Source organism: Monodelphis domestica, chromosome 6, assembly GCF_027887165.1.
Source record: "Monodelphis domestica isolate mMonDom1 chromosome 6, mMonDom1.pri, whole genome shotgun sequence".
NCBI lineage: Eukaryota > Metazoa > Chordata > Mammalia > Didelphimorphia > Didelphidae > Monodelphis > Monodelphis domestica.
In genome coordinates this window covers 308964364-308982305 of record NC_077232.1, presented here as the reverse complement: position 1 = coordinate 308982305, position 17942 = coordinate 308964364, and the positions used below count along the sequence as shown (strand labels likewise).

General features: G+C 42.2%; 1 long non-coding RNA gene across 1 annotated transcript in view; it reads left to right on the top strand.

Moving 5' to 3' along the window:
- Window positions 1-6285: 6285 nt before the first annotated feature.
- Window positions 6286-17942, top strand: part of LOC130455143 (uncharacterized) — a 33425-nt gene continuing 21768 nt past the window's right edge. Inside the window, exons 1-2 of the long non-coding RNA XR_008913071.1 lie at window positions 6286-13137; window positions 14440-14545. This is a non-coding gene — a long non-coding RNA (uncharacterized LOC130455143). The remainder of the gene's footprint in view (window positions 13138-14439; window positions 14546-17942) is intronic.

Here is a 17942-nt window from a genome sequence, read left to right as displayed (position 1 = left end):
CCTAAAAACAGTCTTAGATGTGCTTGTAGATTAGGTAGAAATGTCATCAATGAGAACAAAGATGGGAAAAGCAGTCATATAGAATCAAGTTTCTAGAAAGACCTGTCCTGAAAGGGACACAATTGAGGTATTGAGGGTGTTATCTGAAGGAGGAAGAATATGCAAAGAGGGTGTAACAAAATCTCAGATTTTATTAATACAGAAAAAGGTAATGGACAGATTCCCCCCTCCCCGGCCAAATTTTAACCCATACTACCAATTATTAGGCAGATATACCTAGTAATATGTTTATTCTTTGATCTACAACAAATATTTGTAATGCTCATCCATGCATGAATTGAGGTCATCCTCCATGATAGTATTAGTAGAGACCAAGAAGGCTTTCATAAGCAATATTCAACAATGGACCAACAAGTGAACTCCTTCACAATTAAATGAAAGATGCAGAAATTAAAACCAAAATAAAAAATATAACCAATTCATCAATCAATAAACATTAAGATGATGCCATGTGCCAGACACTATGCTAGGTGCTAGAGAAACAATGACAACAAAGGAAATAATTGCTGCTTGTAAAGAACTTACATGGTGATGTGGAAGATGGCAAATCCCTATGTAAATATAGAATGGATGTTCTCGTCTTCTTATACTTTATACCTCCTTCATGTACTCTGCAGTCCTGGCACTGTCTCCTCACTATCCCTTTGGATCTAATCCTCAGTACCCGCACAATTGTACTGCCTTCAGTGCATATTTCTCACAAGGCACTCCATCTCTTGGGGTCAGGCTCGTTTTTGTGCCTGCCGTTTTCCCTGGCTTTCTTCAGGTCCCAGCTAAAATCCCACCTTCTGCAATACCCCCAATTCTTCCCCAATTCTCCTTAATTCTAGGGCCTTCCTAATGCCTTTCCTTGTTGATTATCTCTAATTTTTTCTCTCTGGCGGTCTCTACGTGCATATCCATCCCCGTCCCTTAGCACAGAGCCTGGCCCATAGTAGGTGCTTAGTAAAAGTTAATGACGGACTGAAAATACGAATAAATGCAAATTAGTTAAATTGAGCAATCGTTTTAAGAGGTTTGCTATGTTCATCCGTGACAGGACAGATGGACGGTGAGTTGTGCCCAGACCTGAATAGGAGGACCAGCGTTGGATTGCCTTCAGGAAACTGCAAAGCCTTTTCTTTGTTCAAATTGATCCCAAACTTCCCAGGAAAACAAAGGCTTGTTTTTTAGGTTCCTCTCTTCCCCATCTATGGGCCAGGGGAAGGGGCTCAAGCTTCCTAGTCTGCCTAAGGCTTCCAGGGACTAATCACATAAAGCCCTGGAAGATATAATTTATTGTGAAGGGGGAGGCATCGTGTGGGATCTGGATCTGGATGGAAGACAGACCCCCAGCAGCTTTTTTGAGTGAGGGCGCTTGGGCCGGGAAAGCAGCATGGGAGAGGGAGAAGTGAGAGCAGTGATAGGGAGAGGAGCGACAATATTCATTTTGGGGGTTGCCAACTTCCTCCCCCACCACCGAGTGACTGGATGGTATCAGTAAGAACGGAGGAACAGTAGTGGACTTTACTCCCTCTGCTTTGAAGCCAAACAGCTGCGGGGCGGCTTCTTTTTCCTCTCCTATCTCCCCCAGACACAGAGGTAGCTCTCGAGCCTCCTCCTCCTCCTCCTCCCTTTATACTCATATTTCACCGCTGAAATGAATGGTTTAATTTTGTTAAGCTTGAATTATTTAGACAAATAGCGAGCATTGACATACCATTGTAGGGTTTGCAAAATGCTTTGAAAATATTCTCTCATTTCATCTTGCTAACAACCCTGGGCGGCAGGGATTATTATTAGCCTCATTTTTCAGATAAGGAAATGGAGGCAGATAGGGGTCAAGTGAGTTGCTTGGGGTTTGAGAACTCCTAAGCGTCTGAGGCAGATTTGAATCAACATCTTCCTGACTCCGGTTCCAGGGATCTATCCACTGGGCCACCTCGCTGGCCTCCACCATCATGCCAAACGCGACCTGAAATGTTCTCAAGTGTGCAATGGAGATGGTTCTGAGGAGCTTTTGCATTCAGGCCCGGGAAGAGAACGTGGGAAGGGCTTGCTGCCTGCAGGTTTCCCATGAGGGAAACCACAAATCCACCGAAACGTTGATGCACCTAGTACGTTTACACTAGGGTCCGGTGGTCAGTTCCTTAGCTGCTTAGCTGAGCCTACTTGCTGGCCGATGGGTACACGGTGGAATACTGCGGAGCGAAGCTCTTCCCCTTTCTTTCTTCTAGAAGTGTACACAGGATGCAGCTTTGCACAGAACTGAAGACACCAGTGGAATTCTTTTCCATAATCATTTTAACATATGTCTAACAGAGGGGCAAAGATCGCTTCAGTCTGGAGCCTCCATAAAGGATTTCTGCTCAGCCAATAAAGCATTACTATTCTATTTCTGTGATAAGGACTCAGCCATTTCCAAGGTCCTAGAAGCAGAAGTCAGCCAAACTTCAAATGAGCCCATGCCACCCAAGTAGGAGGAGGGACCGTATTCTGAAGCGGGGTCCTTTTCGTCTTCCTTTTTTCTTTCCCCTTTTTAAATTCCTTTATTTATTGAGAAAGAATTCCCATTTCATGGGATATTGGTTTTCAGTAAGTACTTTTTATGAACTGATCAAATCCATCCACACCCATATTTTACAAGGTATCTTTTGTTTGTTTTTAGCAAAATGAGTGTCGAACTTTGTAAAAGGCTTTTCCTGCTTCTGTCTTCTTTCTCTTCCCTCTTTCTTACTTCAGGCTATTGTAAATGTTTCTGATTGAGGAATTATAATCTTTTCAAAGTCCCTTTCTTAGCTTTGCCTTGGCTTGCCTTCCCTATGGATAAATGTCATGAAAATATGAATGTTGCAGAAGGAGTCAACAGTCACAGAATAGAGCATAATATTCATAGGGAACTACTGATACTTGGAGTGGATCCTAGATATGAAGCAAAGATTATTTCCAAATTTTTGAAAGACAGAGTAAAAGAGTTGAGACTGTAGGGTAATAGAAACAAGCTAAAAGAATTCACTAAAGCTGTGTTCTGTGAACTACTAGCCCCATTTAACCTCAAGATTTCTAAACAAAAATTACAAATCCTGGAGAACCTGGGATTCTGGGGTATTTTTCCATCAAAAGAAGGGAAGTTCCAAAAAAAAAAATTCAACTTTAATTAGGAGGGAGACAATATTGCATGGTGGTCAGAGAGCTGGCCTTAGAACCAGTCCAACCTCTGACCCATCTGTGTGACTCTGGCCAAATCTCATAACCCCTCCATGCTCCTGACTAAGCTTCAGGGAAGATGTAGAGCTATAGCATCCTCATATCTCATATAGAGGGACCTATTGCATTCAAGTGACAGTTCCCCTCTCCTTCCCTAACAAAGCACTAGTGAGTAAAGAAAAAGCATTAAAGCAATGGAGATGTAGGATGACATCTACTCCAAGAAAGTCTCCAGGATAGGAAGATGAGGCAAGATTCTTGCCGTCAAAATCAGACACCTTATTGGTGGTGGTGGGGACTATTCCATGTCTGCTGTGCCAGAAACAAAGATGTTATCTGTGCTTAGAGGGAGGGCTAATTCCCTTAAGGCACCCGGAGGACTGTTTCCCCTGAGAAGGGCATAAAAAAGCAGCTAAATTGTAGGTTATGTAAGGGCTAGATCCCCTGGGATGCATGGGGACTGATCACCTGAGGGTAAGCCCAAGACTGGATCACTCATTGTGATGGTAATCAGGGGCCCAAGATAGGATGCTCTCCCAAAGGACAGACCCTGCCCTCTTGGAGAGGACTTACTAATTAGGGGTCTAGGCTATGCATGTTATAGTACTACTATGGGATTGGTGAGTATCAGACATGGATAGGATGAATTATGTGATGGAAAGTATTAAGAGTTCCCACACTTGCCTTTCTGGAGCTTTATGGAAAAGGAAGCCATGTCTCCTTTACTAGGAATGCTTATGAGAGCTTGAGTGATGCTATGGTCCTGGCCTAATGGCTGAGGTGGTGTTTACCGAGCTTGGCAGTACCATTCATTACTAGGTAAATGGCCATTTAGAATTGGGATGTGATTGGGCAACCAGTTCCTAAACTGGGGGAATAGACATTTTGACTCTGGTTTGTCCACATCCACCTTCTATCAATGGAGGGTCAGCATTCATTGCAACAAATTCTAGCTGTTCAAGATGACAGCAGGATACTGCAAACAGCAAGCTGGAACCCATTTCCGGCACACCTGGACCATCCATGCAGCCTATGCAAAGGTTTATAGGAGAAGAGATGCAAGTGGTAATGGTGAATAAAGACCTTTGGCCCTCAACCGTAGGGATGGATCTTGAGAGGTTTGATTGTGATGACTCCCAAGAGTGGAAGAAAAGAAGGAGTCATGGAGTCAGAAGCTTAGCTAGAGGACAGGTGTGTTCTCTCTGCACGATTAGAACAACCCATAAGATCCAATGTAAAAACTGCCAGCTGTAATGAATCCCATGAGAGCCAGCTTTGTTTGAAGTTTATAATTATGACAATTGGTTCTAGTCCAATGGAAATGTTTTTGTTGCTTAGTCATTCTTTTCCTCTTCTTTTCTTCTTACTGATCTAAATTGTCTCCCCCCTTCTCTCCTCCATTCTAGAGCTGGCAAGCAATTTGATCTGGGTTATACATGTATTATCATGCAAAGCATTTCCGTATTGTTCATCTTTGTAAGTGAATAATCATACAAAACGAAACCCCCCAAACAAAAGAATCAGATAAACAATTGAAAAACTGCATGCTTTCATCTGCATTCCAACTCCAGCAGTCCTTTTTCTGGAGGTGGATAGCATTCTTTGTCACAAGCCCCTTGGGATTATCCTGGAGCATTGTATTGCTACATTTGATTATCCCACAGTAATGTGATTATTGTGTTTAATGCTCTCCAGGTTCTGTTTGTTTTGCTCTGCATCAGTGCAAGTATGTCTTTCCAGCTTTTTCTGAAATCATCCTGTTCATCATTTCTCACAGCACAATAGTGTTCTATCATCATCATATACCACAGTTCATTCAGCCACTCTTATCTATCTGTCTATCTCTCTCTCTATCAGTCTGTCTGTCTCTCTGTCTGTCTATCATCTATTTATCTATGTCAAGGGCATTGTGACTGATTTTGCAAAGGACTACAGAATTTTCAACTCCAGGGAGAAATGTTGCAGGTCACTGGAGATTAGTATCTCCTGGCACAGATACAGTCCTCAACATCTGTCTATTTGAACCTCTAGGAGCTGTGGGAACTGTGTCCATACCTGAAAAGACAGAGATCTCTTCCTTGATTCTACAAGGAGGTAGGGTTGAAATCACCAAAGAGGGAGAAATAAACAGCAGCAGATGAATCTTAGGACTTCTCTGTGTTTGGGAAGAGAGAGTCAGACAGATAGACAGACAGACAGATTGATTTCATGCTGCTACAGTGGCTGCTGTCATGGCCATGCATTTTCAAGCCAGAGAGAATGGTAAGAGCAAATGAGTAGAGGCTATAGGTATTCTTTTTACCATGTTAAAACACGTGCCTCCTCTTTGTTTTCTGTTTTGTGCTGACTGTTTCACTTAGTCTCCTTCCTATTGCTTCTTTTAAACTCACTCATTGTATTGGTCAAGTGTCCTCAAAAAGAGACTGGTTTCACAATGGAGTATATGTGCCTGCATGTGTCTGCATGTGTGCACATTTAGGTGGATGTTCTTTGAAGATGTATTAAAAGAACCAACACCCAAAATGAAGAGCTGGAGTTTCTCTGGGGTCAGAGAAAAATGGACCATTTCTCTGAATGGGGGTTAGACATGAAATAAAGAGAAATTGCTAATAAGCACTATAATAACTTTCTAAAAAGCAAGGAAGAGAAAAAATCCACACACTTCAAAGACTCCCCTGGATACAAGTGAGCAAAACAATGGCATTGGGAAAGAAGGCTTGGTAATTCAGAGGTAGGATTGTCTTCTCTGAGAAGCAATTGCCTTGAGTGTCTCAGATGTACATCCCTTTTCTTTTTCCACACAGGCAAAAGAGCCTCTTATACACTTTCTGCCACTCTCTAGTCTCCCAAGGAAAAATCCTGTTCAAGAAGACACCTAAAAAAAGAATTTGGGAAAGAGTGGCTTCACTCACATGAGAATGTAGACCTTTAGTCAACTACTTGCATCCCTAGCCACTATGTCAAAGACATATATATATATATATATATATATACATATATATATATATATATATATATATGCTTATAGATGCATATAGATGTATCCATATGTGTGTATATATGTCAAGTAAAGAAAGAAAGGCAAGTTGCAGTTTTATGTGATTGATTAAAAAACCCCAGCTTATGCATCTATTTAAAGAGCACAGCAGCAAATCATGTCTCCTACCTTAAGCTCTTGGAAAAGATTTGGAATTTAAAGGAAACTGAAAAATCAGTGTTGTTTCTGCCTTTCTCTTCATTTTTCACATTTCCATGTTTTAATGGACTGCAAAGCATCTTTCATGTTAACTGAGAAACTCTTCCCTTTCTCAAGTTGAAAGGACTTCTGGCAGCCCTTGAAGGCTGAGAACATCCATGCTTTAATCCTAAAATAGGCAGGACTGAAACTCATGTGGTCTCAAGCACTGAAGGAAAATTCCCCCAAATAGCTTTTGGGGGCCATTCTTCATCAAGCATCTCCTTTCAGGGGGTAATGGATGAGGTAATGTCTGTAAAGCACTTTGAGAAGGCCTCACACCAGAACTCAAATATTTTTAGTAGCAGTTATTACTTTGGACAGGGAATACCTCAGTTCGGGGTGTGGGGCCAAGTGAGTATGACAGGGAATCAGTGCCAGCACAAGCAGCAGTGCCAGTGGCAAATGTACCTGGATTCAGTAGAAATAGAGACCTCGGATTATATGGAAAACTCAGGAAGACACTCAAAGAGGGGAAGAGGCATGAGAACAAAGAAAGGAATAACACTACACGACACAAAGATGTTTTTAAAGCAACTAGACTTAATGCTCGGTGTGGGCAGGAATTGGTCGTATTTCTTGTGGGTCCTATTGGGGTGCAATGTACCCAATAAGATGTGAAAAATGTTGAGGGAATGAATAGAAAAAGGAAGAAGGAATATGGGGGAGGAAGAGTGGGGCTCTCATTTGTTAAACTCCCCTTCTGTTTTCTCATGATGGCTCTCCCTACAATAGGCTTCTACTCTTCTTTTTTTCCATTTCCTGGATCCCTCCATTTACTGATCCAAACAGTATTAAGATAACATTCTTATCATGTCACCTCACTCTCTGGGAATCTACAAAGGCTCACTAATACTTATCAATGGATATTAAAATAGAAGTTGACAATATTGAAGGTTTTTCATCTTTTTTCATGCTTCTTGTTCTTCGTCCCGCTCCTAACTTTGAACAAATATCCAACCTTAATCAGGTACTTTGCTGATCGTTGGTACCTCCTCAGTATAGCAGAATGGAACCTACTCATGCCTGCTCGAGATGTGTTATGCCCTCCTATAAGCCTTCCACAGGGAGTTCCTTGGCTAGGCTGAAGACCTTCTTCTACATGTCTTACCATTTCGTGTCAGGAGTGGGGGGGGGGTTGGTAGAGTCCTAATCTCATGTTTATTCACATTTGGGGTCCACGATGGGCTATCCATTCGTTTTCTGTTGGACTCTTCCTGTTCCCAGCCTTATGTCTCTCCTATGTTGGTTGACCTTTTCTTTTGGGCAATTCTCCACCCTTATTTCACATGCAGTGTGTTGGGAGCAGTAATGTGCAAACATTATGGAAAGATAGGCTGAAACCAGATCATGAAGGTGTTTCAATGCCAAACAGAGGGGCTCATATTGAATCCTAGAAGCAATAGAGAGTCCTCCAAGCTTTTCAAGTATAAGGGAGTTGGTCTTCCACAAACCTGGTCACAGAAAAGGGGCCAGATAATGAGGTATTAAACTAATGGTAAAAATTCTGCCGAGCCAGGTGATCCCTTTATGAGATACAAATGAGTTCCTGGAGTGAATCATAAAGGAAACAATGATGAAGAATGACAGGCCATGCCTCTGGGTGACCTTTAAACATCCATTAAATGAATCCAGAAGGAAGTCTTGGGAAAGAAGCTAAGCTTCTGATGGGATGAATACAAGACATATGAAGCTAGAGAAAGGAAAGCTATAAAAAGTCATGTAGAGCTCGGAGAATTCTGTCAAAATTAAAGGGGCTGGCACCCTGGGAATGAGGATGCTGGGGCTGGTTAAGGCATGTGAGACACATGAGGTTTATTGAGAGACGGAATCTCTGTTGCTAATCCCCTCTGACACCCCTTTACTCAAGACCCTGCTGGGCACAGAGGAAGCCTGTTTATATTTGCTTTAAATATTTACTTTGTTTTTTTTAATAAATAGTGTTCTCCATAGCATTTGCTAGTCAGACTGTGCTTATTAGGAATATTGTTGGTAATAAGGAACTTGGTGAGAAGAGATATAATATTGAGGTGTTTACCAGAAGACCTCCCTGGTTGGGGGCTTAGAGCTAAGAAAAGAAAATTGAGAAGGATACATTTTTTGTGATGACTTTTTCAGAGAAGAGAAATACCTATATTGGGAAGCTCATTTGGGCAATGAGTCAGTTGGGTAAATAGATGTGGCTGAAGCACCCTTATCAGGATCTCAGCCCACTCCTGAGACAATAGCATCAAGGCAGCATAGATGTAGGGTTTAAAGGGACCTTAGAGGTAATTACATCCAACCCCTCATTTTACAGATTAAGGAAAATGAGGCTGAGAACGGGGAAAGAATTGGCAACAGTCATCCTGGCAGGAAGCAGCAGAACTGAAGTTTGATGCCAGATTCTGTCAGCAAATCCAGCTCCCTGATTAGGACTATTGTGCGATCAGACCTCTGGTTTGGAGGAAAAAACAAGAAGTCAAAAATAAATGCCTGAGCTCTTTGCCATTGGATAACGGAGAGCTTTTACAACCCGCCTTGCCAAAGCAAAGTCTACCATTGATGCTACAGCATATCAGTCTCATTTTGATGATAGCCAGTCTGTTGCTGGTCAGTTAACTTGTTTTTCCAGGACTTCTCAGCACGGCCATTTTTGGAGATTTTTAGAGATTCAGCAACAGTTCCACTGAATAAAACCTCAGCGATAGAATAAGGGAAAGAAGGGAAAGGATATCAGAGCGGTTCTGGAAAAACAAAGTCAGGAAGACAGAGAGAGTGGAGCTGCAAAGAAAGCTGACTTAGGGTGGTATTTATAGGCTGAATCTTGAGGATTTTTATGTCAGGATATGTTTATTAGCTCATAAAGTTCAGTCACATGAACAGATTCAAACACTTAGGCAATGAGGCTCCGTCTATTTGTTAGCATGGCATGGGTGTGATAACTATTTCCATCCCAGGTGCTCCAAAGACCCACCGAAGCTTCACGACCGAAGCATTAACATATTATTCTAATAACATGCTGCTATTCTCCTCTGACCCAGGAGCTTTGGACTTTAATCATTTCCAGCTTAGCCTGTAGCCAAAATGTGTTTTCCCTTTGATTTTTCACACTGGTGCCCTTTCTTTAATATCTATGACTGATATAATAAATAAATTATATCCAGATGAAAGCCTGTCATCGGATCCCTCATCCCAGGCCTGGGGCTGCGAATGGGAAGGTTTTCATGGGTTCCTCCACAGTGTGTGGCCCTTATTGGGGACAGCACCTGGGAGGAGAGCTGAGCTGGTGTCCTATAACAATGATCAGAACCCAGAGTGATGCACTGGGTGGATGAAAGACTGACTGAAGGGGTAGGAGGCAAGACTCATTTTTTTTTCCTTCATAGGATGGGGAGGAGGGAGAGGAAAGGGAAGAAAACAGGTTTCCTCATGGACTGAAAGGTTTTTGTCAGACATGGAAAGGATCAAGTCTAAGTCTTCTGCCTCATGTACCCAAAACTGAACTCAGAGTGGATCCAAGGGCCATCTGGGAGTGATTGGGAGGCATATGAGCCAGTTTCCTGCACACTTCATGGCTGGACCCCAAATTTCCATTTTGTCAGTCATGGAGCTGGGCCTAGAGTTTGGAGCTGCCAAAGCCACTTGGTTTTGCTGAAGTTATCTGCCTTACTTGCCAGATAGGATGGGCCTACAAACACACCTGTGGCCAACTGCGGGGTCTCCAAGTGGTTTCTGTCAATGAGCTGTGGGTAGCTTTGGAGCTTCGAGAGGGTAGACGTAGGAATCTTGCCACATTCTTGTGGACACCAGAAGGAGGAGAACACTTCATTCTGCTTGCACCTGATGCCCAGTGTTGGCATTTGCAGGCTAGTAAGCTAGACTTTCAATCTCTCTCTCTCATTTTCTCTTTTTCCTTCCTTTGTTCCTTTTTCATCTCTTTTTCCCTTTCTTCCTTTCTAGCCTCTTCTCTCTCACCCTTCTAGCCCCTCTCTCTCTGGCTTGCTTGCTTGTGTTAAGGCCAGGTTTTTTGGTGATAGGAGAGGAAAATAATTTTTCCTTCATGGCTAATTAATAATGTTAAAGAGAGAAAAGAAGTCATTTGGCATTAGCCCCGTGCCCTTTTTGAAATTACTTTCTGTGAACAATCCTGTAAGCATGTTGTATGTATAATAGACACTCCTTAATTGACTCAGTAGCTCTTTGGAGAATTAGGCGCCATATGTGTTTCTGAATGTACAGAGGGGTTGGACTGCAGCACTTAGCATGGAGCTACACCCTTTCTGGTGATACATGTGCTTTGGCTCCTTGCTTGCCCAAGTGGTCCCTTGTTCCCCTGGTTGGGGATTGGTGTCGGAGATGATCAGCTATTGAACCAGGAAGAGCTGCTCCCTAACTAAGCTAGAACAATTACACTGAGCTTCAGTCCCTTCTCCCTTTTGTATTTCTTAGTACCCTGGCAGCCTCGGTTTTGGGATTTTAGCAAGCTGGAGAGATGGTTTCACTTTTCCCTACTTTAGCAGCAATTATAGCTAAATTTAAGTACAAAGCATTAAGAACATGCATTTTGTTTTCCTTTGAGCGTAGGTCTATGACCGTCAACCAGTGACCCTGAGACAGAGACATCCCTGGTGCCTACATCCTGCTGGCATCCTGAATTGTCCCTAGCTTCCTAGAGGAAATGTTTTCCTGTTATTATACCAATTCTCAGAGGAGAAGATGAGCAATGAAAGGAGTAGCCTGCACTTGTAGGGCCTGAAAGGCCAAGTCTGACAGGCCAGAAGATCTGAACCTTGTTAAGAAGCTCATCCAATCCAGTTCCAAGGTGAACGTCAACTATTGTTTCAGCTCTTCGACAAAGGAGATGCGCTTTGCTTAGACGTTTTCCTCAGAGAGCTGTGGTATGGACCAAATGTGCCACATTGTTCAAGGAAAGCCAGATTCCTGATGGGAGCCCAGCTGCCCCTCAGATGAACCAAGACTGGAGCGGAAGCATCTCTTTTGGGAAGGGTCATCTTGTTACGTGTATTTAGATTCACAGAATGTTCGAATTGGAAGAGCTTTTTATAGATCTCATCTCATTTCATGAAGGCAGCAGAGAGTGGTGCAAAGAGTGGAGATCTGGACAGGAAAGGTTGCTCATTGCTGCTGTTATTTCAATTGTGTCCAGCTCGGTGTGACCCTACTTGGGGTTTTCTTGGCAAAGATACTGGAGTGCTTTGCCATTTCCTTGTCTTGCTCATTTTACAGATGAGGAAAATGAGAGACTTGCCCTGGCCAGATTTGAACTACGGAAGATGAGTCTTCTTGACTCCAAGCTCAGTGCTCTATCCACTATGTCACCAGGGGACAGGAATTGAAATCTCAGCTGTGCCCCTGACTACTGGTATGATATTGCCCAACTCACCCCATCCATTTATGCTCTTGTTTGCACAATGAGAGGCTCAGACTATTTCCCCAGGTTCTCTTATAGCTCCCAAATAATCGTGTTCGTTCTGATTCTGTACCCTATTCCTGGAGTGCTTCCACTCCTTTTTCCTTATCCATTATTGTCTATACCAAAGGATCCAGGAAGCTTTGCATGATCTCTCTGGTAGATAACAAGCTTTCTATTTTGGTTTATACCTTTCCAATGCACGTAAGTAATATATGCGACTGCCTTGCTTTTGGTAATTATCTCCAATTTATCCTCTATAGAGCTTGTTGGCACTCAGTTGTTTTCAGATAATTTCCAATTATAATAATAAACCATTAGCTCCCCAAGACTGGCTTTGCTTTCCTTGTATTCAAAACAAATTCAAAACGTGACATATAGAAAGAGTTAAATAAATAAATAAAAGTCAGATATCAAGTTTATTGGCTGACTATTGAATGAAGGATTTGCAGCTTATTTCTTTTCTAGACTTTAAGCCCCTGAGGGCAGGGCTATATCTTGTCTAAACGTTGTCTCTTTCCCTAGCCACTGTCCACCACTAGGAGGGTTTGCGTATTATAGATACTTAGTTAGTGTTTGTTGATGAATGGATAAGGTGAGGCCAATAATTAAATAGCCGGTTAAAGGCTAGGCTGGTAAGAATAGAACCCACATCCTCCATTGCTATTTCCACCAGATACTAGTGCTTTTTAATGTATCAGAACATATACACTCACTGGGTTTATAGTAGAGTGTGCACTTCTCGAGGGCAGTGGCTTTAAAAACAAAACAAAACTCCAATTGATGCTTGTTTGTCCATGTATTTATGTGTACACACACACTTAGATATATGTTTGTGTGCTATCTTCTCCATTAGACTGTGAAGTGAGAGCCCAGAAGGGAGTGCATGTTTATATTGTGCCTATTACATGCCATTTGTTCCATTTCCATGAAGGTAGCTGAAGCAGGCATCACAGAGTGCTTAGAGATCCGTCAGACATCGAAGATGCCAAAATCATCCGACGGGCCATTGCCAGTTGCCTTGACTTTTGTCTTGCCACTGAACTTCAATGACTCTGGAAGAGATAGTGAGGCTGATACCTGCAGGACTCTGACTCACTTGACTCCCATTCATGTGCAAGTCAAGGCATCACCACCATGATGGCCTTGGTTCTCTTTGAAATGAAGGACAAGCAATAAACAACTACAGGCCAGAGACTTGGCTAAGCAGTTTACAACTGTTATCTCAATCAGTCCCTGCAAGGTTAGTGCTGACATTATCTCTGTTTTATAGTTGAGGAAACTGAGACAAACAGAGGTCACATTAAAGGAATCCAGGGAGTTCGGCATTCAAAGTGGAAGAAGGAGAACATTTAAGGCACTGGGAGCAGCAAGATAAATTGGTCAGAGTCAAAAAATGGAGTGTCTTATTCATGGGACAGCCAGGAGGCTGTCTCACTCTTCGGAAACTCCCAGAAAATTCCATATGACATTTTAGGTCTGTACCTTTGTTCAGGTGGTACCCCATGACTGGAAAGCACTTCCCTTCTCACTTGTGCTTCTCAGAATCCCTGGTTTCCTTTTAAGCTGAGCTCAACAGTCACTGTCTAGATGAACCCCCAGATACTAATCCTGAGACAGCTTGATCTAGTGGTCTGATCTGGGCAAGTCACTTAACTTCTATTTGCTTCAGTCTCCTCAACTGTAAAATAGAGAACAATAACATCTACTTCCTAGGATCATTGTGAGGTGAAATGAGATATTTGCTTGATAAATGTTTGTTCTCTTCCTAGAACTATGTTGTATTAATTTTGTATATTCATGTCTTCTATTTTCATAGAATATAAAGTGCTTGAGGAGAGGGACAGCATGGGCTTTGGTGGATGAGACTACTTTCTTCCCCACCATCCAAATAGGGTTCCCCAAACTCCAGGCTTATAGCTAAGAATGCTTCCCCTAAGTTGATGAGGATCAGTCTAAAGTTGCAGGATTCATTTTTTAAGGAAGCAGTGGGGCTCCCCAGAGCCCAAGAAGGGCTGGCTACTCTAGATTCCAGATGGAGAGCTCCCCATGGAAACATGACTACTCACCTCTGAGAATGCAGAACCTCCAACCGTGATCATAACTTTCCCACTGAGTTTTTCCTCTTATACATTTCCCATGAGCCCAGGGAACTCTGATTGCCAGTAACCGATTTTATATATCCATGCGGTGTCTTCACAGGGAGGAGATTTATCTCTATGATGAGATTTATTTCCATCATTAAATCAGGACAAGGCTTTAAATCTGGTCTCCCCAAAGCATGGAATGGAGGGGGGCTGAAAAGTCTTTAATGTTTTAGAAGGAAAAAAGGCCCACTTCAACCACATCCGGGCTCTGCTTTGCCTGACTATTCAGCTGTGAATATATATTTTTCCAACTTCCCCAGTACTGTGAGGGGAATACAAATGGGAGCCATACTCCTAGGCACATTCCTTTCTATTAATTGGGCAAAAATATTGAGTTTTAGCTAATATATCAGGAACTAAAAGGTAGCATTAAATCTTGTCCTGTCTGCTTTTTTTAGATCCTTCTTCCAGACCCGTTTCAAAATGCCTTTCAAAACTTGTGGATCATCATAGTATTTAGACTTGCACCTCCCCAGCTTTACTGTGAAGACATCGTCTATACAGGTGAAAAGATATGGTAGCAATACGACGACGTTTTGAGCCTTGCTGACATTATAGCGTATAGCCTTCCTGCAAAGGAGGCTGAGACTGGCTCATCTCTTGAGTGTGCAGTAGTTGAGCTCCCGCTAGCTAAGCCAGTTAGAAGTCCTCACGAATAGGGTTGTCTAAGGAGGGGCAAATTGATTCAGGTTGGAAAGCTTCCATGTTGATTAGGGTGGGTTTGGCTCATGAGTAACCTCTGCAATTCCAACCTGGCCAAGATGGGAAGACCTAGCTTTAAAACAAAGGTTTAAAACTTGTTTGAGATGTATATGCTTTTCACAAAAGATAGAGACCAGTCTTTATTTTGGTGGGAGATGTTTCTACCTTGCCTGGAAACCATGAATAGCTGGTGTTGTTTCCCTTTGGCAGAGAGAAGGCAGCTGGATTATTTTGGGTGATCTACAGAGAGTAGGCTGCTAATTACTGATGCATAGAGTCTATGCCAGTCTCTCTCTCCCTCTCTCTCTCTCTCTCTCTATATATATATATATATATATGTATAAAGTGTTGATATGATTTCATTTTCTGTTTTACCTTTAAGCATAATATAGTGGAGAGAGGGAGAAAGAGAATGAAAGAGAGCAAGAAAGAGAGAGAGAAAAAGAGAGCGAGAGAATCTTATTTTAAGCTAAGTGCTTAGGATACAAACACGTGCAAATAAGGCACATCTTGTCTTCAAGAATCTTCTCTTCTAATGGAGGAAGGCAACATGTACTGGGAAGTCGGAAAGAATGGCCTGCATGCTTGGTAGTGTTCCTGGGTTTCTTTAAGTCTACGGTGAAATCTTCCTGTCTATTCTGAATTCTCCTTAATTCTAGTGCCTTCTCTCGATGTATTGTCTTCAGTTTACCTTGGCTATAGCTTTTCCATACCCAGCTCTTTATGTGCCTCTTCCTTATAAGAATATAAGCTTCTTGAAAGAAGGGACTGATTTGTGTCTTTCTTTGTACCTCTAACCCTTAGCACAGTTCTTTGCACACGGTTGGTATTTAAGAAATGCTTATTGACTGACTAACCTGTGAGACCCTGGCGGGGATGATGGGCTGGAGTGGAGGTGCCATGTTATGAAGATGCCTGGAAAGTTGCCCTGCTTATCTCTTTTTAGACTGATGCCTTCTGAGATCGTAGTCACTAACTCTCCGTTACAAAAATCTGCTTGAAGCATAATAAAGGTTGCTTGGCCCTCTCATTTTGACTGTGTGAATTGTTTCAAGTGTGCTGTCAATGATACTGTGCTGGATTCTGCTTTACAATCCATTTTGCTATCGTTCTCCATTTTCTGGTTAAGTGCAACTCTTTGACACTCCATTCTCTGCTTCCATCTCAGGCGTCTGCTTCGGGTTCTCGGTGGACTGTGACCCTAATAGCTTCCATTGGAATCATGGAGATCACATGGGTTTTGTCACTGGTCCCCAGGTGCTGGTCCTTTCTTCTGCTATGGCTCCCAGGGCTCTGTGGAGTTCATGACTGGTTCCTATAGCCCTAGCTGTCCAATGAATGCTATCTAGGGGCCAGTTCTACCCCTGCTTCTGTTTTGACAGGTCCCAGATTCCCCAGTTCCTGGTACACATGATGGTTTGAATGCCCTCCCCTTGCACCCACTAAGAATACTGGAGGGTTGACTTAGAGTCCATCTTATATGAACTCGCATTTGCTTCCCTAGCACAGATCTTCCTCTTGGTTTCCCTGAAACATTTATCTACCCGCACACTGCTTAAGGGTTTTGTACTCTCCAGAGGCTTTGTACTGTTGGTAAGCTAGGCATACAGATAAGCTGTAACTGATATTCTCTCTTTTGCTATCTGAGAATTTCCCCTGTGCCTTTAGGATTTTCCCCTCCTTCAGATACCTTGTATATTGGTCCACCAATGCTGAAAAACTTGGGTCAGCTCCAGCATGTATTTCCTCTGTATACCTTTGATCCAATCTGATTACTTTTTCTGTTTCATTTTCTTTAGTGACATCACTCTCTCCTCTATAAAAACATAGCCAAGACTATGATGCTTGAGTCCAAGAGTCCATTGCCTTTGATGGAGAGAACAGTTTTTTATAATGATTTTTACAAATATTTTCCATCTTTTTTTTTCTGTTTGTGGTTCTTTCCCCATTTTTAGCCTTAAATGCCCTTGGGATGACTTTGCTGACCCGGATCCCTTGTCAAGTTTTCTTTAAGCTCAATTTACCTTCCACGGCTTCTCTCTGCTTTGTGAGACAACGGTATTTATAATTATACATTTTCCATCTCCACCATATCTTGCAAAAATAAGAAATACATACATGTGTATGCATACACACGTATTTCCTACCTGATGTGGTCATTGGCAGCTACATCTCTCCTGTGGCAAATAGTCATGCTTGCCAAGTAAGGAGTTTGGAGGGCTCTTCTGTTCTTGTTGTGGCGATTAATTTGCATTGGTTAGGCTTCTGTAAAACCATCATCATCGTTGCCCATTTCCAATGTTTGTCAATGAATGAATTGTTTAAATGGCTCCGAGTTGAGTTATTAAATGGTGCACCTTATATTTTTCTTATTACCGTTCGTCTTGTTTTTGGCTAATTGGGATCTTAGCCTTGAGGAGTTGATTTGCCTGACTGTAAGCAGACAACCAACTCATGGAAGACTGTCTTTTCCTGTCTGTTCAGTATATAGTCCATTTCATTCTTTATGTTATTCTTTGTTATTGGGCATGTCCAGCACTTTACAATTATTTTCTTGAATTGAACGTTTGTAATGTAAAGGTGTAAAGCTTCTATTGAGTCTACAAATCTTTGTCCTCTCTCACTCCTTCTTGCTGACCCATACTTCCCCATATATTTCTCCCTATCCTCACTTTTTCATGACTTTGCATTGAATCACCAAGCATCAGAGAGTGTATATTGATTTAATTGGAAGGGTCTAATTAAGTCCTTGGTAGTATTTTTCTGTCACTTCATTCTCCGCAACTAATGTTGGTGTGTAAGCTCTGATAGAAGGACTCTCAAAGAGGGAATCGATAATTTATGATCAGACATTGACTAGCCAAGCTTCAAAAGCCATAAATAACAGATGAATGACCCAAGAGCTCTACCAGTTTCCTTGAAATGTCAGAAGTCTTAGAGGAGGTCCCTAGGTTGGGTTGTTGAAGAGTTCTTGAAATGATCAATAGAAGGACACGGTTAACAGTAGTACAGGATGAGAAGGTACGGATGGGTTGTGATTTGCCCTGGTGACTGGGCTATGTGTAGTGATGTAATCATGTATCTATCAAAGGACCGAAACACTAAGAATGCAACAAAGACCTCAGTGCTAGACTTCATTCTTCTACAAACTTACCTCTTCTATCCCTCATATCTTCATCTGGAAGAGTAGAGGACTGGA